The sequence below is a fragment of the Mytilus galloprovincialis genome, chromosome 1 (assembly GCF_965363235.1).
Source record: "Mytilus galloprovincialis chromosome 1, xbMytGall1.hap1.1, whole genome shotgun sequence".
NCBI lineage: Eukaryota > Metazoa > Mollusca > Bivalvia > Mytilida > Mytilidae > Mytilus > Mytilus galloprovincialis.
This window is the reverse complement of record NC_134838.1, coordinates 36,546,614-36,574,556: the sequence shown is the minus strand read 5'-3', so window position 1 is coordinate 36,574,556 and position 27,943 is coordinate 36,546,614.

Here is a 27,943-nt window from a genome sequence, read left to right as displayed (position 1 = left end):
ATGACCTTTTCAAGATTATTAATTTAAGATCCAAACAGTAGACAAACAAGGTGAATAAAAAGAGATGTGGGGTAAATGTTTATAGACCACTTGCACATTGAATGGCGTTTCACTTTCAAATCTGCAAAATATATTGACCGGAAATAGTCGGGGCAAAACAAATGGTTTCATACTATTATATTACAATTACGATGTTGTCATTTAAATCGTTGACAATTTCAAAGATTCAGCTATATTTAAGAGATAAAAGGATAATAGCAAATGGTTATAAACAGTAAGATTTGGCCAGTTTAGCTGAGGCGGTGGAAAATTTGAACATTCCGTATGATCCCAATTTTCTAGAAGACGACGTATACTCTACCCTACAAGATCGCCTGAGAAGAGCTGGTTGTTGTTTTTTCTGACCCGTTTACCTTAGAAGGGTAATTTAAATAATTTTCCATTTATTTCTATGCCTGTCGCTTCTCTGCATACTTATTTTCCATTTTTTACTAGGGGGTCCCAACAAGGGGCTTTCCACGTAGAATATTTATGTCCATACTAAACTTACCCTAAAATTTACCAAAATTCGTACCTTTACCCGACTTAATTTTTTTTTATTATATTCCTTGTTCGTTTGAATGAGTTATACTGTCAAAATAAGTCAGAAAGTCACATTTTCGGCCTTCTTTTAATTTAAGGGCTCCCAACCTATTTAAAAATGTACCCAACTAAACTCTACCTAACCCATACCACACCCTGACAGTAGCCCTAAATATAAACTTTACTTTAACCTAGAAAATCATATATGCTAACAATATTAACCATAAATGAACCCTATACCAATTTTTTTTCTCATAATTTACCTTACCCATTAAAAGGCATAACCTGAACATAACACTGTGTTCCCTAGAATCTAACCATTAGAACTCAGATCCAATCCTTACACAAAAGTTAAAAGTACCTATAATCACTGAAAAAAGGTTACATAATCCTTACACCATATAAAGCAGCACGTCTCCTAATTGACCCTTACATTAACCACAGCACTAGTCCCATCTTAAAAACCTAACGCTTACATTACCCAACCACGCATAGCACATGTAAGGACTTGCCATAAACTGAATCCTTACCTAACCCAACCATACAGTACTTTTGGTATAGTCAATATAGATTTCGAAATTCCAAAGTTACGTACTTCCGGTACGACTAATCACCAAATAATGTGCAAGTAGTCTATTTGGAGGTAACCAATCTATTTAGTAGTATACATTCAAATAATCTTACAAAAATCAACTTGGCAGGTTTTTGTCTGCTTAAATTCAGCAGTATTTACATTTTTAGTCAGTTTAGTTGTTTGAAAAAAGGAAGAGTATTTTTATTACCTCAATTTATTAGGAACATAAAAAAATCCCATTCCTTTATCAGAAAAATATATATCGAAGATGATAAAGTCTGTATAGTAGAGTTCAACTTAGATACCAATAGTAGAGTTCAACTTAGATACCACCAAAACCCTCCAAGAAGCATTCCTACTAGCTTGACAGCATGTGAAAAAGGAGTTGTGCAAACATGTAATGATTTCTCCTTATCACTATCACATGCACAATGATGTAAATTTTGTCCTACAATTATAGCTTGATTAGCTGTTTATGATGTATGTAAATCTGCAGATAAAACTTGTGTACAATACATTAAAATTACATAAACTGATCATACCATATATACATAAAGCCTAACACAAATAAAGTCAACAGTAGTATACCGCTGTTCGAAATTCATAGATCGATTGAGAAAACAAAAAAACAAATCCGGGTTACAAACTAAAACTGAGGGAAACACGTCACATATAAAAGAACTACGACACAACACTAAAAAGTAACACACACAGAGACGAACTATAATATAACAATGACCATGTTTCTGACTTGGAAAGGGACATTTGAGAAAAAAATGATGGGTTGAACATGGTTTTATGACTAGCTTAACCTCCCACGTTTATGGCACAACATTACATGACAGGACTATAGTACAAATCATTGGGAGAACATGTAGGACAGAGAAACACACAAATAATAGCTATCAAAAGGTATCAGGTTTATAATTTAATACACTAGACTGAATTAGTCTCTTAAGTGCTATTACATGTTTATTATAGTGTTGAGACTGATTGTAGTAAAGCAGCAATTTGTAATCTTATAAATTTCTTGGAACAATAAGAGCATCTTTACACAGGCGAGTTATTTTTTACATTAAAAATCCACATTTTTGTGATATAAAGTATTTTTATTTTTAGTAATTTTCAGTTTACTACAGTTTAGAGTTGTATGTAGATGGATATGAAATGATTATATGGCTACGAAAGCCAGTAAAATATATGTTGATGAAAAAACTACTAACAAAGAGGCAAAAATGTATGTTACCATTTGAACCATTTTGACAAATTACAATATAGTGCTTCAACTATATAGCTAACAAGTTTTGGACCAATCGAGGCGTTTATCATTTAGTATTGGACAAATTTATAGTGATGCTATTTTTTTGAAAAAATTAGCAAAACCATTCAGCATAGACTATACCTGTAGAAAACAAGTCAGCAAGGTAAGGGTTAAGAACTTCTGGATCATTTTAAATCTCGGTCTTTTTCTGAAATTAGTTCTAACAAATATTTTGATTATACAACCCTGTATACCACCATTCCCCATGTGAAACTATATTTGTTGAAAATACTTTGAATGACAAATTTAATTTCTATTTCTGTCTGTGTGACGTTTACATTCTAACGTCAAACATCCGACGCTACACTTAGTGTTGATGTGAATGCAGTCACAGGACTTCTAATATTTCAATCCATTATGGGTTGATTTAAAATACATTTATAAGTATACAATGAATGAGGTTGTTAAATTTGATAAATGCTTTTTATGCTTCTTTGTTGAATATTTGTTTGTTTTTGTTCTAATTGAGATTGTGACACAGTCATGACTGCTTTACACCTATTTTGACAATTTTACCTAGCAAGCCTTTCTTGTTTACGCATCGTTGTAAATATAATAAAATTTGAAGCGACTGTCATACAAGTGAGAGGTTTAGCGCTATAAAACCAGGTTCAATCCACCATTTTTTACATTTGAAAATGCCTGTACCAAGTCAGGAATATGACAATAATGTCCGTCCATTCGTCTGATGAGTTTTGTCATTTGATTAGGTAATTTCCGTTTTGAATTTTCGTAGGAGTTTAATATTTTTTGTGATTTTACTTTTTGCTATTTACCTTTTTTGTACAAATGTTATGCATATCTCATATGGTGTCAAGTATTACGTTATTTGTGTAGAATTACACGACGATCCAAATATAAATAATTTCGACTTTTCAGTGTTTACAAGCTGCATTGCACACATACAATCTAGCACAACCGTGAACACATTTATTGTTGTCTATTTATCGAATTACTGCGTATTGCACAATTGAAGCTATTCTTAGGCGCTGGCTTTATGAATGAAATTGAGATAGTGTAAACTATCCGTCTGCACGAAACAGTTATTGAATTTTAAAGTTAGCCAACATGAATGCTTTCTTTCATTTATTATACATATCAACACGATCATATAACCTGTGTAGTATTTATGAGACATTAGTAGGAAAAGATTTAATTAAATTTCTATATGTCAATCTTTATGATGTAATTCTAGACTCAAATAATTCGGTTACATTCGTAAATATTCTGTATGTGTTCCTCTAGTGTAAGAATGTGAAGTTTTGATCGACAATATATTTGTTGAGTTTGGAGGATTTATATTTCAACAGACAATCGGTATTCCAATGGGTACTAATTGTGCACCCTGCTGGCTGATTTGTTTTTGTACTCGTATGAAGCAGAATTCATCCAGAACCTTCTAAAAGACAAAAAGAAAAAGCACCTTGCGAAATTCTTTAATTTTACTTTCCGATATATTGATGATGTTCTATCATTGAATAACCCATACTTCAGCCAATACTTACATCTCATATATCCCAGTGAACTTGAAATTAAGGATACTACTGACACTAGAAGGACTGCTTCATACCTTGATCTTTTCCTCAATATTGACGTAGATGGACGACTTCACACGAAAATCTATGACAAATGGGACGATTTCAACTTCCCAATTATCAATTTCTCATTTCTCATTAACATACCATCTGCCCCTTCGTATGGTGTTTACATATCACAATTGATACGTTATTCACACTATACGGACTTCATATACAGAAGTGTGCTCCTTACGCCGAAACTGCCCCAACAAAGTTATGAGGAGGACAGATTAAAATTGACACTCCGTAAATTTTATGGACACCATCACGAATGGGTCGATCCATACGATGTGTCTTTAACCAAACTAGCTAAGGACATTTTTACCACATGGTAGAGTGGTTTGTCATTATGTCGTCAAATCTTTTAATTACCAAACGTGACTTATTCCCGATTGTGACTGTTTTGCTGAGTATGAATTCGCATTCCTATAAGACGTGTTACGGTACTTGTCTATCCCAAATTCATGTATTTAGTTAAATGTTTAATGTTATATTTGTAATTCTCATCGGATTTTGTCAAATGTGTTGACCTCTTTTCTATTATATTTATGTGTTATGGAAAGAAAAAATAATCACCGCCTTTATTTATTAGATTTAATTTTGGTCAACGCAATCTGTACGATAATTTACGTTTGAAGTTGGATTCATAACAAACTGGACATTTATAAACTATAGTTAATTGCTATTAATAAGTATTGCAATATGCATTGTGTTTAAATGCAATATCAGTATTTAGTTCTATTATAATCTTTAATCAATCCTAATTCTATCTTACTTTTGAGATATAGTTTTTCATATGTGACGTCATTTTTCTGCTGTTTCAGAAATTTCATATGTGACGTAATTTTTGTGCCTTTTCGCCATCGTATGTGACGTCATTTTAATGATTTACTGCGTTGAGGCCTTGACTGAGTCGGGTGTGTCTATTCTGTGTTGGTCTTTGCATTATGTATTCGTGTTTGTTTTCTGTAATGAGTTAATACTTCAGTTTCATTATGTATATCTGTTATATTCATTTGATAACATTTACTGTTTGCAATAGCATTAATTGTTCTAAATAATAAAGATGTTCTTATCCCAAGCATAAAAACATAGCCGTATTTGACACAACCTTTGATCTTCAGTGCTGTACAACTTTGTACCATTTTTTCACTTTCGATCTTTTATATCTGGGCGTCACTGGTGAGTCTTGTGTGGACAAGGCGCGTTTTTGGCGTATTGAATTTTAAACCTGATGTTTTTTGTTATCCATTAATCATGTGTTTCTTTGTCTAATACGTTCTCCTATTTATTTGTATTGTAGTCCTGTTATATTATGTTGTCATTTCAATGTTATATTTAACATAGCCATTAAAGTGTGAGGTTTGGCATGCCACACAACCAGGTTCAACCCACCATTTTTTCCTTTAAAAATGTCCTGTACCAAGTCAGGAATATGGCCATTGTTATATTGGTGTTCGTTTCAGTGTGTGTTACAGGTTAACGTTGCGTCATTTGTTTTCTCTTACTTTTGAGTGTAATTTCACATTGCGATAAGACGTGTCACGGTACTTGTCTATCCCAAATTCATGTATTTGGTTTTGATGTGTTATTCTCGTGGGATTTTGTCTGATGCTTGGTCCGTTTCTGTGTGTTACGTTTTAGTGTTGTGTCGTTGTTCTCCTCTTATATTTAATGCGTTTCCCTCGGTTTTAATTTGTTACCCCGATTTTGTTTTTTGTCCATGGATTTATGAGTTTTGAACAGCGGTATACTACTGTTGCCTTTATTTAATTAGAATTACCTTTTGATGTAATTGTATCACGTCCCTTTCGTTTACTTCCTTTTGGAAAAAAAAGATTATTAAATATATCTTTCAGAGAAGAAAATGTTCATATTTATAAAAAATCTAAAAAGTGATTCAATTAAGAATTAAACAAGTGAAACTGTGAGCTTCTGCTCACTGATGATACCCCGGTCAAATGTGTACGGTAAACAGGAAGTTGTCGAGTGATGAATCTGAAAACGCATCACACGGTATAGCTGACTTATATCAAGTCTGAAACCAAATATCAGAAATCCTGGTAGTGCAGTTCCTGAGAAAAATGAGACGAAAAATTTTCAACTTAGCTATCAGGTGTAAAAATGATACAAGTGTTCGGTAAACAGGAAGTTGTCGAGTGATGAATCTGAAAACGCATCACACAGTACGAAAAATATTCATGGGACGGATGGACTGACTGACAGACAGAGGTAAAACAGTATACCCCCCCCTTTTTTCAAAGCGGGAGTATAATAATGTGTGGGTACATATACGTAAATGAGACAGCCAAAAACAACAATAAAAAACCAAAACACATCTTGAAGACATCAGAATTTTCAGCTTGATAATTTTGTATATTTGGGCCCGACACATATGACGACTGATATGTTCTCTTTGTGTCGAATGTGACATCACCTAAAGCTACTGATTACCAGATTTGTTCATGACAGAGCAATGGCTGGTATTTTATCGGTTGGATTACTGTTGCAAGCAACTGCTACGGACTGGGAAAAGAGTAAGAGCACAAAAATACTTAAACTCCCAAGAAAAATTCAAAACGGAAAGAACCTAATCAAATGGCAAAATCAAAAGCTTAAACACATTAAACGAATTGATAACCGTCATATTCCTGACTTGGTACAGGCATTCTCCTATTCAGAAAATAGTGGATTAAATCAGGTTTTATAGCTAGCTAAACCTCTCACTTGGACAGTCGCATCAAATTCCTTTTTATTGACAACGACGTGTTAACAAAACAAACTGACATAAAACTAGTAGTTAAAAATGTCAAAAAATTGGGGTACGGCAGTCAACATTGTTATAATCATAATCACTTTAAGAACAAACAAATATGTAACTAAGAAGCACAGTAGCAACAATGAAAGACAAGAATACATAATTTTACCATCACACAATGACGGGGTGTTTGAATATAGAGCTTTGTCACATGAAACAAAGTAACCAAAAAAAAAAAGGAACATTTAGACAAAGCACATTAGCATAAATGAAAGACAAGAATACAAAACTTATAATAGACAATAACAACATGACAGGATGCATAAGTAAGGAGCATCGTCAAATGGATATGAAAAAAACCACTCTAAACAGTAAGATCCAGGAGGGCAAATATTTTTTTTATTTCAACACGTTATTAAGATTATGAACAACGTCAGTACTCAGAATCCACTATAAAACCATCGTATATTATTTGTGAAGTTAATACGGAATATATGGTGTGATTTTCGCCTCCAAATTGATAGTGGTATTTTTTTTATTACTTAGCTAGAGATGTATGATCTTAGACCACAGAGAGAGGTCTTGGTGAAATTGGCTAAAATCGAATTACAACATTGAAATGACTGGCATTGTTGGTAAGAGTTTTGTAATGAGAACGACTGGTGTTGATGGTGACTGTTAGTCCGAACAAATGGCGTTGCTGGTGGACTTGGTATAGACGGAATAACTGGTATTTTCTGAGCTGATGTAACAATAAAACACGAAAATGCATAGTCAAAACAGACAAGCAAAACCGAAAGACAAGAATACTATAATTTACCACAGCACAACCACGGGATGAATAAGCACCGAGCCACGTTAAAATTATCCAGATGTTCTTTAGAATCTGCATATGGTTAATACCACTACACGAGTAAAACAGTTATACCGTATTTCTGAAGACCAAACTGTGAGTTTGGTAACTTTTTTAGACTTTTTTAAATGGTTCATCCTGCTGCTTTTTCTAAAGCCACATAATAAAAGTTGTACCATGTACATCCTTTACTATATTATTGGTTGTCTGATATATTTCAATTACAACGAGTTTGTTTAAATAAAGGTTTCGCCAAGAGATATAAACGCATATTCACGTTTCTATATATACGACGTCATGAGAAAACAATGGAACAGAAAGATAAAACTTTGAAGCGAAAACCTAGATTCACAAAAAAGAGTAGGATTTCCTCATTTCGAAAGTGCATCAGAATTCTGATATTTATTTTTCTAAATTTAGTGACTCGATCACTATTAAAAAGAAAAAATGCCGTGGGGTGAGGTACAAACCTGTCAACGCAACTACGGTTGTCTCTAGATATATGAATGAAGTTAGGAAGAAAAGAGATTAACAAAGAAAAGTGCGCTGGGGTCAGAAAAGACCAAACTGTTACTGGAGATTGTAGTTTCGCTGATTGGGTAAGAGAAAATTAACGATATTCCCAATAGAATATATGTCTTTCAAGGTTTGTTCATAGATTCTATAATATTAATCAATCCATATAAAATATATCTCAGTAGTAATAAAATGGCGTATCTAGTTTGCTACTAACCGTCTTACTGCCGACCGTTTTTCAAGGTTGCATTACTTATGCCGGAAAATACGACAGGTGGACGCCTGTGACGTAACATACTTAACAACGACGTCATTCGATATATGACGTCACGACATAATGACCGTTACATTTGGGAACAATTGGAGTAAAACATAACAGTGTTTAATCTTCGGTCTTTTAATTGAAAGGGATACAGCATTGATGAGAAGCTTGCATTAATTTAACCATGGACAAATGTGTCCCGCCGGGACTTTGAAACCAATACTATTACACAAGTACAATATTGACTCTGGTAAACGCGTTTGCAATACCTTAGGAATAGATGACCTTAGTATTTTTGGCAAAACTTTTAGGAATTGTTGGTGGTCCTCAATGCTCTTCAACTTCGTACTTTATTTGGACATTTAAACATTTTTTTATTCGAGCTTCACTGATGAGTCTATGGAAGACGAAACGCCAACTGGCGTAAGTGTAAAATTTTAGTCCTAATATCTGTGATAAGTTTATTTGTTGTGTTTCTGTTGTGTCTTTGTTCTCCTCTTATATTTGATGCGTTTCCCTCAGTTTTAGTTTGTAACCCGGATTTGTTTTTTATCTATCGATTTATGAGTTTCGAACAGCGGTATACTACTGTTGCCTTTATTTATTTGCACCACAACCACGTTAACTATCATGTAATCAACTTTCTCATGCATTACTATCTTTTTAATCATTCTAATGACTATATATCTGACCGTCATTACGCCTCTCTCTCTTTCTTACCTCACATTTCTAACGACTCTCTTATCTCAACTTTATTACGAATCTATAATCTTACCGATCTTACCGTTAATTTGCGTACAAACAATGGACATACGAATTGTCCAATTTCAAAGTAATATCCAATAGAGAAGAGATTTCTTGAGATTTGTTTCAATCAACATATGACACCAAAGAACGTAAATCAAAGGAGGACGTCAGGGGAAAGATTCGCCAACTGATGTCTTAATTTTATACTTATACAGACTTTAATTTGCAAAGTGATATTTATTTTCTACGTACACAAGTGATTTACGTTTATATATAATTAACACAAGGGAAGTACTGCTACTAAACCAAAACACTCAGTCTAGCTTTTGATCATAAACAATCTTCTGTATTGAATTTTAAACCTGATGCCTTTTGTTAGCTATTATTCATGTGTTTCTTTGTCTAATATGTTCTCCTATTTATTTGTATTGTAGTCCTGTAATATTATGTTGTCATTTTAATGTTATATTTAACATTGCCATTGAAGTGCGAGGTTTGGCATGCCACAAAACCAGGTTCAACCCACCATTTTGTTCTTTAAAAATGTCCTGTACCAAGTCAGGAATATGGCCATTGTTATATTCTAGTTCGTTTCTGTGTGTGTTACATTTTAACGTTGTGTCGTTTGTTTTCTCTTATTTTTGAGTGTGAATTTACATTACTATAAGACGTGTCACGGTACTTTTCTATCCCAAATTCTTGTATTTGGTTTTGATGTTATATTTGTTATTCTCATCGGATTTTGTCTAATGCTTAGTCCGTTTCTGTGTGTGTTACATTTTAATATTGTGTCGTTGTTCTCCTCTTATATTTAATGCGTTTTCCTCAGTTTTAAGTTTGTTACCCCGATTTTGTTTATTGTCCATGGATTTACGAGTTTTAAACAGCCGGAGGGACACATATTTATGTCCATGTTTAAATGCAAGCTTCCCCTCATTGCTATATCTTTTACAAATGTTTAAGATAGTGTTATTTTTTTTCAATTGGTCCCAAAAGAGGAACGAAATACACATGTTTGTTGACAGTACAAAGTAAACCATATAATGTTTAAAAGAGGGACGAAAGATACCAAAGGGACAGTCAAATTCATAAATCAAAAATAAACTTGACAACGCCATGGCAAAAAAAAAAAAAAAGAAGAAAGACAAACAAACAATAGTACACATTACACAACATAGAAAACTAAAGAATAAGCAACTCGAACCCACAATTGGAAAGCTGAAATCACTCTTTTGTCGTTAAGTTTTGACATGACGTCATTGTTGGACATCTGACGTCACAAACGTTGAGCTGTCGTATTTTCTGGCACACGAAATGCAACCTTAAAAAACAACTGGCAGCAAGAGGGTTAACCACAGAGTGAATGTAATGTTTCCTGGCAAAAAAAAAACCCAAAACAACAGGAAACAAAAAACTAAGTCCATTTATAAGTATAATACGGAAAATCAGGATTTTCTTTTACAAAATTTACATCTGTAAACGCACAATCTAACGTAACGGTACCCAAATTGCACCTATTTAGTTTGTATTTTATGATTTGATACTATGCACATTGAAGAAATTAAACAATAGCTCTGTTATTAGACTTTTGACGATGCATATTTAAGCATAGATGCAAGTTGGGTACTCCTCATTTCAGAATCATTGATGGTTCGGAGGTCAGTTTAGACCAATTTTTCTATGATTCCATATGGATTAAAAATCAAATTGGTGTACCAATATAATAAAGAAGGATATGGCTACAAAATAAACACAGAATGGACATTTTTGTCTTTAACATAAAAAAATGTAGGTGAAAAAACCGTCAAAATAGGTGCAATTTGGGAACCGTCACGTTAATGATCATAAACAAGCTATTTAAGTTTGGTCTAAATCCATGATAGTTTGGGAAAGTTAAATACAATTTTAAAAACCTAAGCCACAGAGTAAATGTAATGTTTCCTGGCAGAATAACTCAATTAGACTATTTACCGGATTTGTTATCACATAAGCATAAGCAACACGACGGGTGCCACATGTTGAGCAGGATCTGCTTACCCTTCCGGAGCACCTGAGATCACCCCTAGTTTTTTGGTGGGGTTCGTGTTGTTTATTCTTTAGTTTTCTATGTTGTGTCGTGTGTGCTGTTGTTTGTTTGTCCTTTTCATTTTTAGCCATGGCGTTGTCAGTTTGTTTTAGATTTATGAGTTTGACTGTCCCTTTGGTATCTTTCGTCCCTCTTTCATATAAATATAGGAAGATGTGGTGTGAGTGCCAATGAGACAACTCTCCATCCAAATAACAATAAAAGTAAACCATTATAGGTCAATGAACGGCCTTCAAAACGGAGCCTTGGCTCACATCGAACAACAAGCTATAAAGGGCTCCAAAATTATTAGTGTAAAACCATTCAAACAGGAAAACCAACTGTCTTATCTATATAAAAAACGAGAAACAGTCCATTTATAAGTAAAATTAACAGAACTTATTTTTTACAAAAGCTACTTCTGGATAGAGGGAGGAAAAAAAGGGGTTAAGAAACTTTTTTTTTTTATAAAGTTTTTAAAACTTTTATTACTAAGAATGTTGATTCCTGGCAAAAAAAAACTTGATTCCTGGCAAAAAAAACTAAGTCCATTTATAAGTAAAATACGAAAAACGACGCCGACGGAATGAAGGACCGCTATCTCTCGCTTTTTCGACAAAAGTCAAAGGCTCGACAGAAATGATATAGATTCTTTTACAAGTATGTGTGCAGAGATCATATTAACAGAGAAAGATTCATATCAGCTTACCCCTTTTTTCAAGAAGTTTGTTGATGCTTTAATAAAAAAACACACATTGATTTAAAGATTGTACACGTGGAGAAGTTTTATAATCTTCTTCAAATTCCGACTAAACACAACTACCAAAAAATAATAGAGTATGGATAAGATTCTATAAAAGTTTTGGGAGAATATATCCATAAAGATAATGAAGTAGATAAGAAATATCTGAAAACTGAAAAATTGCTGAAGAAATGGCATGGATTAAAATATCAGATCAATGACAATTTAAGAAAGAACATCCCGGATTCTGTGAAAGATGGTAGGGTCCGCCAGTTGAGTTCTTAGAAGGCCAATCCCTTATAAAACGACCAGTAATAAACCGGACAAGTGCAAAATAAAAGACGACATTTACCAACAAATAAAACTGATGTATCTATAGTTGTACATGAAAACACTTGCAATGTGACTATACTTGAAAAGGGGGTGACACATACCAGAGGGACAGTCAAACTCATAGATCGAAAATAAACTGACAACGCCATGGCTAAAAATGAAAAAGACAAACGGACAAATAATAGTACACAAGACGCAACATAGAAACTAAAGACAAGGTAACACTAACCTCATCAAAAACTGAAGATACAAGTCTTCAGACAAAGACGGTACTTGTCATGCCTTTACTGATTTAAGACAAACTTTAACTGAAGTTCGACATGCCATGAAAATCTTAGAACTTGATGAAATCGATGAATTATCAGAATATGATGGTTCCTCTTCTGTCGTGGGGATATGATTTAGATTAGCAACTTCATTAAACCAAATTGATAGTCTGAACTTTACCCATCAAGATGTGTTGTCTTATACTGTCTATTTGGTTATATGAGTATCAAAAACATAGATTTTCATTTTATTTTTTATTACAACCAATATATAACAAAATTATTTCAAAAAAAAGCTTTAAAGACACGATATCTATAATGAAATAAGGTTAAATAAAATTGCTGTATCAAAACAGAATTTTAACACATATTCATTCCGAATGTTGTCAGCATTCAAAATAAAGTTAAGCATTTGAACTCTTATCTTAAAACTGTGCGGTTCTGGTTATAATATGTCCATTGGACATCTTGTCTTAAAATTTACCAGATGCCACGATTTTGAGTCTAGATTTTGAAAATGATAGGCCAAAATGAATGGAAAATGGAAAACCCTGATACCACATCTTCTCTTTCTCCACTTTTTGACATGGTTGTTATCCCATGGACCAATCAGATGAGAATCTGAACAGGAGCATGCACAAAGATAAGGTCCAATAAAAAATCCGATATTATAGAATATAGGAAAATATATGCCGTTACTAACTAAACAATAGCGTCTGATGATAATAAGCCTGACCGGTTTCGGTCCTTCAAGGACCTTATTCAGAGGCTGAATGGTTACTTGTGTTTTTGGATTCCTTATATAGTTTTCCATCGACGGTTGACAACCGGCAGTTCGGACTGATCCATTTGTTCGTAACTAGGGTGATCAAGTGTAAACCGGCGGTTAGTGAAACAGGTGGTTTTGTTACCGGCTGTTGAGATAACCAGCAGTGATGGAACCCTGCAGTTGAGTTAAACGGCGATTGTGTTAACCGACCGTGGTGTCCACCGCCTGTGGTGTCAACCGGCGGTGGCGTTAACCGGTGGTGGTGTCAACCGGCGGATTGAATGACCGTTTGAGAGGTTGTCTCGTGGATGGGTAAACTGGCTCGAATACCGGAAACAGATTTATCCTGTGTTAAGTAATCCCTAGTGCAAGTTTTTAAGTGTAAGCTCGATAAAATTGATTAGTCTGAACTCACTTTGAGTATCTGAGACGTACTAAATGTGAGTGTGTATTAGTAACAACCAAAAACACAGATGAAAATAATAATAATGAATTTTATTATTATATAAATAAATAGCAAAAATACAAAATGTAAAAAGCAAAATATAAAAGTTATAAATACACAGGTTCAGAGCAATGTTGTTGCTTGCTGATGTATCTACATACGTAGATTGCTGCCTTTATATGGCACAATGTATCCTCCTTTCTTTTATGTGTGCAAGGTTCACACGGTTGTGTGTGTCCTTTCCAACAAACCTCTTTAGGTAAGTTGGGCATTTTATCGTCGCCATAGTTGATGACTAATTCCGATTTCCCGGCACAATTGTTATAGTTTGTTTCTATGTCTTCGAGGAACTGGTCAATAAAATTAATGTCATCTGGATCGGCTATTTTGACCGTACTGGAATCAAAATTAACATCTAATATGAAGTCCAGAGAAGAATCAGTACTACTAGGAGTTATGTTGATTTCCTATTTTGAAAAGTTTGGAGTGCTGATTTGTCCAGGACCCGATGGGATTTGTCCGTCTTGTACATACTTGCCACCGAAATTGTTAGGTCGCTCCGACTTCCTTTTCTTTTTAAGATGAATCCGCCTGTCATGATTGAGCAGGCTATCTGCTCTTGTGAATTTTGCGTTACATTTATCGCAATCAAAGGTTTGTTGATTGTGAAGGTTTAAATGCCTTTTTAAACTGCTCTTGCTAGTGTAGTTTGCTTGACACACATCACAAATATATGAGCTGTTTGACATCGTGTTCCTTGAACAGAAACTGTATTGTAGTTGAGGACGTCGTTAGTGACGTTTGAAGGATTGTAACGTCATAAGTAAATGATACTGTCGCAAAGGAAATTATTCATCTCTGAATGCGTAAAACAATGCTATGTTATTTATGCATTATCGTTCAACAGTTTAGAGACTTCCAAATTTCAGTACACCACTCCCTCTATTTTCTAAGAAATCCGATATTAATCGACAAGGATTGTCAGTTTTTTTCTCGAATGTCGGTGGTTTTCTCCTGGCACTCCGGCTTCCTCCGCCAATAAAAACTGGCCGCCAGGAAATAGCCCGAAAGTGGCGCTTAAAAGTAGCGTTAAACACAAAAAATCAATCAATAAGAAATACATACAAAAAAAGGACGAAAGACACCAAAGGGGCAGTCAAACTCAGACTGAAAAGAAACTGACAACGTCGTGGCTAATAAATAAGACGAACAAATAATAGTTCAGAAGACAAAACATAGAAAACTGAAGACTAAGCAACAATAACCCCACCAATGAGGTTGATATCAGGTGCTCCGGAAAGGTAAGCAGGTCCTGCTCCACATGTAACACTCGCCGTGTTGCTTATGTTATTATAAATCCGGTAAATAGTCCAACTCGTGAAAAGGGAATGGTATTGTAGTTAAGACATAGGAACATATCCGAGATCATTTGTGAAACGGATCTTCCATAACGGTCAACCAACTACAATATATATGTATTGTTTTATTTCTAATAACCTATTTACATATAAAGCACAGCAATGTGGCCGATTAACGCATACTTAATTTTATGTGGATTAACGGAACACTTAACGGAGACGTTAGTGGGTGGGTCCGTTATCTTACGGATGTTTTGTTGATAAGCCCCTAGTAATTTAATGAGTTTATTTACTACAACTGGGTCGATGCTACTGCTGGTGAAGTTTTAATTCCCCGAGGGTGTCACCAGCCCAGTAGTCAGCACTCACTTCTGTGCTGACATGAATTATCATTGATGAGTCTTATGTAGACGAAACGCACGTCTAGCATATCAAATCATTGTACCTTTGATAACTATATACATGTATGTTCATATTTATAAATAACTGTTTACAAAACAAAATACTAAGGCTACCTCAGGAATAGACAACCTTAGCTACATTTAACAAAACGCATAAAAAACGAATTGACAAAAACTGTCACATTCCGGACTTGGTACAGGCATTTTCAAATGTAGAAAACGGTGGATTAAACCTGGTTTTATAGCGCGAACCCTCTCATTTTGATGACAGTCTCATCGTTTAATGATGAGTGAACTAAACAGACATAATAAATAAAATAGTCAAAATATGGGTACAGCAGTCATCGTGTAACAATTTTAAAAGGAACAATTTAACAGAACACAAAAACATCTATCTACCAACACATTCATTGATTTGCGTGGCTGACGTCAGAATATTTTAAACGTCACATATATTTGTTGTTCAATGTATATACAAACAATTTTTAACCGGATTTTTGTGACAAAAATGTCGGATATTGATTTGGGGATGTACGGCGGGCGGCCGGCAATCAAATGTTCTCCGTGCATTAACTCATGAACCATTCAGCCAAAGCTTTTAAAATTTTAATATGTTGTTACTGACAACTAAATGAAGATCAAGTTCAATAATTGACTTTTACCGTTCAGGAGTTATAGTTCTTGAAAGATTGAAAAATGGAGTTTTCAGTCGTGTCTATGCATTTACGCATGAACTGTTTTACCAAAGCTTCCCAAATTTTAATATGTTGTTACTGATGACAAAAATGGAGGTCAAGTTCAATAATGACGATTTTGACTTTTATCGTTCAGGAGTTATGGTTCTTGAAAGATTGAAAAATGGTGTTTCCAGTCGTGTCCGTGCATTTTCTCATGAACCATTCAACCAAAGCTTTTGAAATTTTTATGTTGTTACTGATGACAAAATAGAGGTCAAGTTCAATAATGACGATTTTGACTTTTACCGTTCAGGCGTTATGGTTCTTGAAAGATTGTAAAATGGCGTTTCCATTCACGTTGTTGCATTTACTCATGAACCATTCAGTCTAAGCTTTTCAAATTTTAATATGTTGATACTGATGACAAAATGGAGGTCAAATTTGATATTGACGATTTTCACTTTCACCATTCATCAGTAATGGTTCTTGTGATATTGCCAGGACACAAATAAATATTAATAAATCCGGTTTGCTGTCGTTGTGACAGCCTCTTGTTAAAATTTCACATAGGCAATGTTAGCATACAGGGTTAAAAAATCAAAAGTATGTAATCAAAATGATGGTATGATACTAAACCCCTAACGGGACGGATTGTGCCTGATGTTCATATGATGAAATCATAATCTTTCAGTCAGTTTAATTGAAGTCTGGAGCTGGCATGTCAGTTAACTGCTAGTAGTCTGTTGTTATTTATGTATTATTGTCATTTTGTTTATTTTCTTTGGTTACATCTTCTGACATCAGACTCGGATTTCTCTTGAACTGAATTTTAATGTGCGTATTGTTATGCGTTTACTTTACTACATTGGTTAGAGGTATAGGGGGAGGGTTGAGATCTCACAAACATGTTTAACCCCGCCGCATTTTTGCGCCTGTCCCAAGTCAGGAGCCTCTGGCCTTTGTTAGTCTTTTATTATTTTAATTTTAGTTTCTTGTGTACAATTTGGAAATTAGCATGGCGTTCATTATCACTGGACTAGTATATATTTGTTTAGGGGCCAGCTGAAGGACGCCTCCGGGTGCGGGAATTTCTCGCTACATTGAAGACCTGTTGGTGACCCTCTGCTGTTGTTTTTTATTTGGTCGGGTTGTTGTCTCTTTGACACATTCCCCATTTCCATTCTCAATTTTAAGAATTAATTTCAGAAATAGACCGAGATTTAAAATAGAACAACAGTTGTATAGAATTTATAAGAATATACAAATAGTTCATTCCACTAAGCGATTGAATAATTTTGACGTTTGTGGTTCAACGCATTTTGTAATTCATAAAAGAAACATATCATGATGACCTAAAATAGAACAATATCAATTTGACTGGATCTTTTAAAGCACTGAGTCACGTTATAAGAACCAAAGAAATACAAAAAGTCGCATATACAAAACACACCACCAAAAAATTAAAGACAATACAAACATATTGACGGGATGTTTAAGTACCGATCCACATTAAATGGATATCACATAAAACAATCCAACAGTTAAAGCAATATAAATAATAGAACAAAGACAAATGAAAGAACAATAAAACACATTGTTAAGATGATAAACAACATCAGTACGCAGAATCTATACATCAAGACCATCATGCATTATTTTTGAAATTGATACGGAATATTTATCAACAAGGTCTTGGTACCTTCCGATGATTTTTTTTTAGAAAAAGGACGAGACGTACTTTGACGTACCCCTGGTTCATCAACTTTCTACTCGGACACTGAAGACGTTTTACAAAGTCTGAGTAGGAGCTGCAAGCTCTTGAATATCGAATAAGTTGGGAAATATATATCCCATATGCAGGTGAAGTTGTTATATTGCTACTAAGGTGGGGGACATTTATAATTTCAAAATTAAAATCGTCTCGTTTGTCATAGATTCTGGTACTGAGATGACTGTGTAAGTCAAATTCGAGATATAAGTCTAAAAATGAGGCAGAGGAAGCCGTGTCTGTTGTTTCTTTAATTTCTAGTTCTGGGCGATATAATTATGGAACCCAATCAGAAAAGTTCGGATTGTTTATGGAAAGAACATTATCAATATATCTGAAAGTGAAATTAAATAATCTAGCTTCTTTGGTCCTCTTGTTTTGACAAGTGTCTAAAGGAACTCCGATTCATATGAAAATAAGAGGCGCACAGTTTGTTCCCATAGACATGCCGACAATTTGTTGGAAAAGTCTACCTCCAAACTCAACAAATATGTTGTGTCAACTTTAATTTCGGTCAAATAAGGATGGATTTGGCTTGCTGATATATTTGCATCATAATAATTTGGTCACAATTTTAAGTTTATTATTACATACATTTAATTTTTATCAATATTATTGATATCATGAAATACAAAAATTATCAACAAGTCTGTTTGTTTGGCCTGAAGTGCTCGTTAATATCAACAAATTTCACAAAGTAAGGCAGAAAAAAAAGGTAAAAAGCCCACCTTCTTCCTCCATTGTCCAATTTTCTCATAGAACAATCTTGATATATTTTGGTTAAAGTTCATGACTTATTCTTTGGGAATGTTAATTTCACGTATAATCTTTGAAACACTGCAGAGAAACTCTGTCCTAAGTTAATCAAAATTAATAGGCAGTATGCGTGCTTCTTTTGTTCCTTTCCTTTTCACAAAACATATTATCCTAAGAAAAGAGTAACCGTCTGATCATGTTATCCTAAGAAAAGAGTAATCGTCTGATCATATTTTCCTAAGAAAAGAGTAAGCGCCAGATCTACGAAGATTATGTCCACCGTATTCCCGTAGCATACTTTTGGATCATGTTCCAAGTTCCACTGTGCTACACGGGCTATCAGATTTGTTTGTTTACAATTGCATCCGTTGCACACAGTTTCTTCACGTAATCCACAATTATCCTTATGATTATGGGCGACCCTTTAGACTTTTGCTTAAGGTTCATCATAACCTTTTGGCTCATATCTACACCACAAATTATACTCTGCGTACAGAAAAACATGTTCATCTGCAAAATTTAAAAAATATGTATTTAATACTGATAGCGTTTGACATTTTTAGCCGAACAATTTATCCATTTTATATACTATGTTTAGGGGCCAGCTGAAGGACGCCTCCGGGTGCGGGAATTTCTCGCTACATTGAAGACCTGTTGGTGACCCTCTGCTGTTGTTTTTTATTTGGGCGGGTTGTTGTCTCTTTGACACATTCCCCATTTCCATTCTCAATTTTATTGATGTATATAACAATAATATTATATTTAGTTTGCTTTTAATTTACGGATGAAAAAAAAATCAATATTAATACCAATAAGAACAATATTCAATGATCAAATTACTGTGTTGAATTGGTAACCTTTTAAAATAAGTTTAAGTAAGGTATATAGCATATATAAAATTGCAAGTATTTATGTGCATTATTGTGTGTCGTCTCTCCTGTCATGACTTATGCTATCAAAAAATAAACAGTTATATTTGCAAAAACATGATTGAATGAAGGGGCAAGACCCAAAAACAGGTCCTGAAGGAGGAATTCAGGAGTAGATCCCGAGCCAGTTTAGGGGGAAGGTAGCAAGAATAAGGGGGAGAGATTTAGGGTTGTACTAGTGAGGGAACTTACTATCTTTATAAGTTGTTATTGACATTCAAACGTTTCTTTCATTTTGAACCTCACCTTTATTATAGCGGATAGTCCATAGTTTATGACGGCTGTTGCATGGTGAAGTTGAACATGTTGAAGAGGCAGGCCACACTTGCTGAATCCTGACAGTGCATCTGTCAACACACCCAACTCTACGATATGTCTACCAGCCCTCCATGGTTGTTCTTGGGCATTAAAACTTCCCTCCTCTACTTCTTAACCTTCAAGATTATCCCTCGCTTTCCCCGTTCTTACTTTTACCGTGCTATTTTTAAAATAAGATATTTTTGTTTAGTTCCCCATATTTGTTTTCTTGTCGTCTACAATGTGCTGAAAATGGGATCGACTACCTTCATGTACGTCTTAAAACACTTTAAACACTTTAATTATTCGATTTGTTTCGAAGTTATTCAGATACATTTTCTCATTAATTTCATTTCTATTATGACTTATTAATAACAAATAAGGAATAAAATGTTGATACTATTTTCAAATGAAACTAAATGAAACTTGAAACTTTTTATTTCACTAAAGGCCTCACATGAGGCATAATAGTACAATAAATTTAACAAACAATAGTACTGTTTACGTCTTTTTAAAAATGCAGTAAGAGTTGTCTCCCGTATACCGTGCCGATTTCTGGTTAAAAAAAAACTCGCGTGTGAAGACCCAGCAATATACGACTGTTTGTAAGGACACTTAATATGTAGTTCAGGTATCCAATACCGTGATAGGAGATCAAGTTCTTCATCTTCGGTTGGAATTTCAAATGTACATAGAACAGACCTATGCTTATCCAGTTCCTCTTTAGAAAGTGTCCGAGGGGTATATGTGAGTTTGCAAGTGAAATGTCATTTCCTATTTTCATTTATTAAGCAGTTGATGTATTTAGATCTACACACAAAAAACGATGTTGTTTGGGGCTTTATATGTGGGGACAACGTATTTGTCATGGAGGTGGACAAGTAGTTTGCAACAAGTTCATTATTTTCGATATAAAATGGTTTGCAACATTTGGGTTAAATGAAATATTCTTTATAATTTACTTCTTGTGTCATTTTTATAAATTTCCTGTAACAAAACTGAATTTTTCGAAAAACTAAGGATTTTCTTATCCCAGGAATAAATTACCGTAAACGTATTTGGTACAACTTTTTGGAATTTTTTGTCCTCAATGCTCTTCAACTTTGTACTTATTTGGCTATATAACATAATCTGTATTTGGTTTTAACTGGCACTGACGATTCAATTTCTTGGTCAATCTTTTGGAATATATCTTTCTTGGTCATGCCTGTTTCATAAAACAAAGTTTTTATCATTTAGTAAGACCAGACACCCCTGCTATATATCATATGACTGCATGCTATTAATATAGTGCTCAACCTTATAATAATTATATTGCATTAATTAAAAAGTGAGCTAACCTCAAAAGAAGAAGGTGTATGGTGAACATATAACAAAGATAGATATCGAAGATATAAGAATTTCCGATTTTTTGCTGTTTATATGTTAGAAATCGATATAAGTCATACTTTGTTCTTTGTGAACTTTGTTGAATTGCTAGTAGTCTGTTGTTATTTATGTATTATTGTCATTTTGTTTATTTTCTTTGGTTACATCTTCTGACATCAGACTCGGCTTTCTCTTGAACTGAATTTTAATGTGCGTATTGTTATGCGTTTACTTTACTACATTGGTTAGAGGTATAGGGGGAGGGTTGAGATCTCACAAACATGTTTAACCCCGCCGCATTTTTGCGCCTGTCCCAAGTCAGGAGCCTCTGGCCTTTGTTAGTCTTGTATTATTTTAATTTTAGTTTCTTGTGTACAATTTGGAAATTTGTATGGCGTTCATTATCACTGGACTAGTATATATTTGTTTAGGGGCCAGCTGAAGGACGCCTCCGGGTGCGGGAATTTCTCGCTACATTGAAGACCTGTTGGTGACCCTCTGCTGTTGTTTTTTATTTGGGAGGGTTGTTGTCTCTTTGACACATTCCCCATTTCCATTCTCAATTTTATTGTAATGAATGAATGTCATAGTCGTTTGTCCTTTACATATTTTCAGTTTACTTATATTTTTTTTTCAAAATCTTACAACCATAACCGCGGGCAATTCTATTTTGTCTTCATTTGGCAAATGTTCTCCAATGAGATGAAGATATTTGAGTAACCACCCAACGCATTCTGAAACAAAAATAAGTATGCAACAAATAACGATACTAGGTTTAAAAGGCATTTTTTGCAATTATTTCATGATGATCAGTGAAGATTTTTAGACGAAGTACGGGTTCATAACACGAATCAAGATGGTCTATCTAGCATGTAAATTTTAATTTATTGTTATGTCATCTTTAATATTCAGCAGTTTAAATCACATAAATACCCATATATTTCTATGAAGCAATCTCAAAATATTTTTCAAAGACTTTAAATGTGCTCTATAAATAACAGCATTACTTATTCCTATTGTGCAATAACTTACTTCAAAATTTATGTGTTACATTGGTACCGTTTTGATAAAATTATGATTTACCTGTTGAATTCTTATGTTATTTGAATCTGTCTGCATTTCCAGGAATATGGGTAGTTTGACCTGTCATAAATCTTTCTTTTGCTTGATCAAATCTGTACTTTGATATTCCATATATGTTTCTATACCAACAAAATTATACTAGTTTTATTTATTAATTGAAATATTTTGTTAAGAAGCTATCATTACTTGAACTTCAATTATTCTCCAATTGGTACATCTTGTAATTCTGTTCTTTCGATGTGATTTTTTACAATGTGTTTTATGTCGTGCTGTCACAGCAAAGTCCCAATTCAAATATGTATAAAAGATACCTACAACACCATATAACGTTTCCTGTTAGTGTATATGTAGTAGAGGTACATTTTTATTAATTGACTATATACAGTATGAGGCAATGATAACGTTAGTTCCAGGTTGAAAAGACACTCTAAAACTATCTGTTTCGCGACTCTTTAACTGATAACTTTCAGTTTTAAATAGGAAGTAATCAAACTCATCATCTTCACAAAGGACAGCAAATATGGTAGATGTAGATACTAGTTCATAAATTGGAACTTCGATATCAGTGTCATCATTTTGGTCTTCGTCAAACGTTACGATTTCCGGGACAACTGGTATCGGAGAAAACTTTCCTATTATGTTTATTTTTCGCATTCGTTAAATTAAAAAAAAGTCATTTTCAACAACTACCTGAAGCACGCTAAGAATTCCTGGTATTGGTTCATAAAACATCCGGAAATTTCTATTGAAGTTTTCAGTACATGTATATTTGAATAAACGATACAATTACTGGATTTCGGAATGGGAATACTACGTTTGGCAAATTGAAATAAATCATGAGCATGTTGTATTGTTGCTGTTCCCCGAATTATTGCTAAATCTATTTGCTTTTTACAAGTCCTCCTGCAGCATCTTGTTGACCTTTTGCGTTAGACGTTTCGAATAAGATTATCATAACCTTGTTCAACTAAGGATTTGCGAAGACGACCTAAGCAGTGTCTGCACTAGTACTGTCAACCACAGCCATCGCAAAACTCGTGCATTGTATGGACATGACAGGAAATTGAAGATAAATATTCAAAAGAATATGGATTTGAAAAGTAAAATACTGATCCTGTTTTAAATCTTCTTAGTCCTTACACTGGTCAATTGTCGTGTTTATTGCCATACTGACTTGTTTAGCCTGGTGTCCACCCCCAGTTTTGCATAGTCCGTGTCTTTTCAGTAAAAAACCTTCTCTTGGTGTTGCCCCGCTTGTCTTTACACTCCTTTGCAGATCTATGCATCTATGGGAAACATCAAGAGCAGACACCATCATTGAATTTTTTGTCCATACTGCCATCTTCCTTTTATTGCCGACAGCACTGCTATATTTGTCATTGATGGCTCCATAATTCTTCTCTTCTTCATCCTAGAGGACACTGGTTTCAGCCTCAGAAAAAAATGGTCTTTCTTGTCCTTGTTTTTTTTTTTTTTTACAGGAGACTGAGTTGCAGAAGTAAAGTGGGCCATATTTGTTCATGGAGGAAGTTCAGAAAATATGAAATATGGCTAACTAAAATAGCTTTTTTAGTAGGTAATGATTTTTTAGGATCAAGGAAAACTTATTTACATTTGTAGATATATAATTTCATGGTTTTCCCAATGTCTACATACAAGTCACTTAATTTATATGTTATATTTGGAAATCAATAAGTCTTCCATTATGAATTAAAAAGTTGATGTGGATTTATTTATTTTCGTGGGTACCAATTTTTGTGGATTAATGAAAACTTGCATGTGCGTGGATATTTAAATTTGATGATTTGGCAAATTCTGCATACATTCCTTTGAAAATGTGTATTTACTTGGACATTTTAATTCGTGGTTCTCTTGTACCCACGAAATCCATGTAAATTGGTATCCAATGAAAAATAATGAATCCACAGTTACAATAAAACATGTCACGTAACAGTCATCTGTTGGTAAAAGTACATGTTGTTATGAAGCTACATAAATTCTTCATTATATACATAGATATAAGAAGATTTGGTATGAATGTCAATGAGACAACTTTGTAAGTTTTCAAGTTTTTATTAAATCAGGAAAATCAATACAAGTATAATGATGTCTTCCCCCACATTAACATGATATTACATCACATAAATAAATATATATTATCTATGACAAAATATCAAATCAAGGTTAAATGAATAAAATTACAAAGATTCAAAGCATAATTGTATGTATAGTCGCCGTCAGCTGAAATTCGTAGCGGTTATCGGTAAAAATAATCTAAACTATCAATCGCGTTTACTCGAGATATAGTTTTTTACATTCCATTCAAAAATCGCATTTAGAAAAACCACTACTGACCTACCTTTTAAGTGATCGCACTGTCATAATCCTGACCTTCACATTTTCATAGACGATTTTGAATGGTGGAATCAGCCATTGTTTTTACCGGAAGTGTTTCCGTGGAGTTCAAGTTCAGGAAATTTACATAAATTTCGTACGTCTCGGATTTTTTCTACAATTGCAAGGTAAGACCCAAAGTAATCTATAATTGCAGACGATAATAATACAGACAGTACAATTTTTAACTTTGTTGTTTTATTGTTAATTAAGAATATACAAAACCAGAAATATGCCACCAAAGTTAAAGAATTTGGTAAAAACCAATCAGGTATATAACTGATGAACCAATATTGGCAAAAAAAACAACAAAAGAAGCACAATAATTATGAAAATGACAAAAACAAATGAACTGCCAACTGGAATTTGGAAAGAAAAGTGTTATTGTGTCACATATATTATGACTATTTTCACAATACCTGGACTTTCAAGGCATAAGTAAAGAATGGCAAAACTCTATTCAACTCAATCAATCCCATTTATAAATAAAGATTCAGAAGCATAATATATATATGTAAAATGGATGGGTGGGTGGGGGATAAGAAAGGCAACATAAGTGTATGTGTTACCCATACATGGATATTTCACACCTTAATCTGCTTCTAAACTAACTTGCTGCAACCAACCTTAAGAAGTTAAGACTACTTTAGCCTTACTCTATAACTTGAAATTAACCCCACTGGCCCAACATAATGCATTGCCTGGAGAATGGAAATACAAAGCTTCTGTCGGTCTATCCTTGTTTTCCAGCAGTCGGCCGGTCTCCGATTCAATTCTTACCAGATTTTATGAAACTTACAAAAATATAATAGGTTAATATCAGCAATATCTCAGACAAGTGTTTTAAAGGAGTTATTCTCCTTGGAAATATAATCTCTGTGCAACACGGGATATAGGAACTCTGTTCTTTTGTTTAACTTTTAAATACATGTATAATTTTTTTCCTATTAAGAAATAAGGAGATGTGGTACATGATTTCTGAATGAGATAAATATCCATTAAATTTCAAATGAAATGGATGTAAGCATTTACAAATGTATAAGTAACCATACCGTTACAGCCTTCAACAATACAATAAACTGTTATCACAGAGATACGTCACGCCTGAAAGTACATGGATAAACTAAGTCCATTGAAATGAGACATGCCAATGCTAATACAACTGTATACAAAATACCATTGCCTTATCATAAGTTGTTCCCTTTAAACAGACATAAACACAAACTATTACATGTAAACTAACCAAAATTTCAAAGTCAATAAAGCATAACTGAGGGGACATGGTCAAATAATCTACACGGTAATTAGGTGTGCCAATGCTCATACAAATGTAAACCAAATATCTTTGACTTACCATTAGTGGTTCACCATAAACTAGACCTAATCACAAACTACCGGTAATACATTGTTGACACCATTGACGTCGATGCCAGAAACAGCAAACCTGTCTTGCTTTTTTACTCCATCAAGCAAGACAAAAACTCATACCGTATTCATTTGTAGTTAGTTAGCTATAAAATACCCCAACATGAAAAGTAAAAACAAGAAATTGTCCAAAGTAGACGGATGCCCCACTCGCACTATCCTTTTCCATGTTCCATAGACTGTGAAATTGGGTAGGGCCATAAAAAAGAATAGGTTTGTTTGCCCTAACACTACCTATCCAGAAAAAAGCTGCCTAATCTGTAATCAAATTCTTTTATTGTACTGATTTGAGGAAGTTTTTTTTTCAATCAGATAGGCATGAAGACTAATAAACACCCGATACTTCAATTTCTCTTTTTGAAAAAAAAAAAGGGAAATGCCTACCTACCTACCCACTATCTCAACCTTTGGGTAGGGTTAATTTTTTTTTAATTGTGGCCGAATAATCTAATTTCGCATTAAAATTTGAAAGATTATATATACTATAGGGAACATAGGTACTAAGTTTCAAGTTGATTGGACTTCAATTTCATCAAAAACTACCTTGACCAAAAACTTTAACCTGAAACTCCCACTTTCATTTTCTATGTTTAGTGAACCGTGAAATTGGGGTCAAAAGTCTAATTTGGCTTTAAAATTAGAAAGATCATATCATAAGCAACAAGTGTACTACGTTTCAAGTTGATTTGACTTCAGCTTCATCAAAAACTACCTTGACCAAAAACTTTAACCTGAACGGACGCAGACAAACGGACAGACATACGAACGGAGCCACAGACCAGAAAACATAATGCCCCTCTTTTATCGTAGGTGGGGCATAAAAATTTATGAAAGACAAATATAAAAGTGTAGGCTCTTAACTGGGACAGGTACTTAGAAAATGTGGCTTATTAAACCTAAGACAGTCGTGTAACAGCTGAACATTTTAACATTAACAAACTAGAGTATAAAATATAAGTGGAAAACTGCTTAACACATGAGACCCATTACAAAGCAGGAAAACATTAACTTATTTGTAGATCTTACTTTGCTGAACATTATTGCTGTTTACAGTTGATCTCTATACTATCTATAATAATATTCATAATAATAATTTCCGAGTTACAAGTCAAAATCTATATTTTACCCCTACCTTCTATAATTAGCCATGGCGGTCATCTTGGTTGGTTGACAGGGTCACGCCACACACTTTTAAACAAGATACCCCAATGATGATTGTGGCCAAGTTTGGTAAAATTTTGCCAAGTAGTTTCAGAGAAGAAGATTTTTTAAAAATTTACAAAAATTTTCGAAAATTGATTATAAAGGGCAATATTACTCGTTAATTGGTCACTTGACAATTTTGGTCATGTTGACTTAATTGTAGATCTTACTTTGCTGAACATTATTGCTGTTAACAGTTTATCTCTATCAATATAATAATATTCAAGATAATAACCAAAAACTGCAAAATTTCCTTAAAATTACTAATTTGGGGGCAGCAACCCAACAACGGGTTTTCCGATTTGTCTGAAAATTTCAGGGCAGATAGATCTTGACCTAATAGACAATTTAAAACCTATGTAAGATTTTCTCTAAATGCTTTGGTTTCAGAGTTATAAGACAAAATCTACATTTTACCCCTATGTTCTATTTTTAGCCATGGCGACCATCTTGTTGATTCAGCATATCAATGAA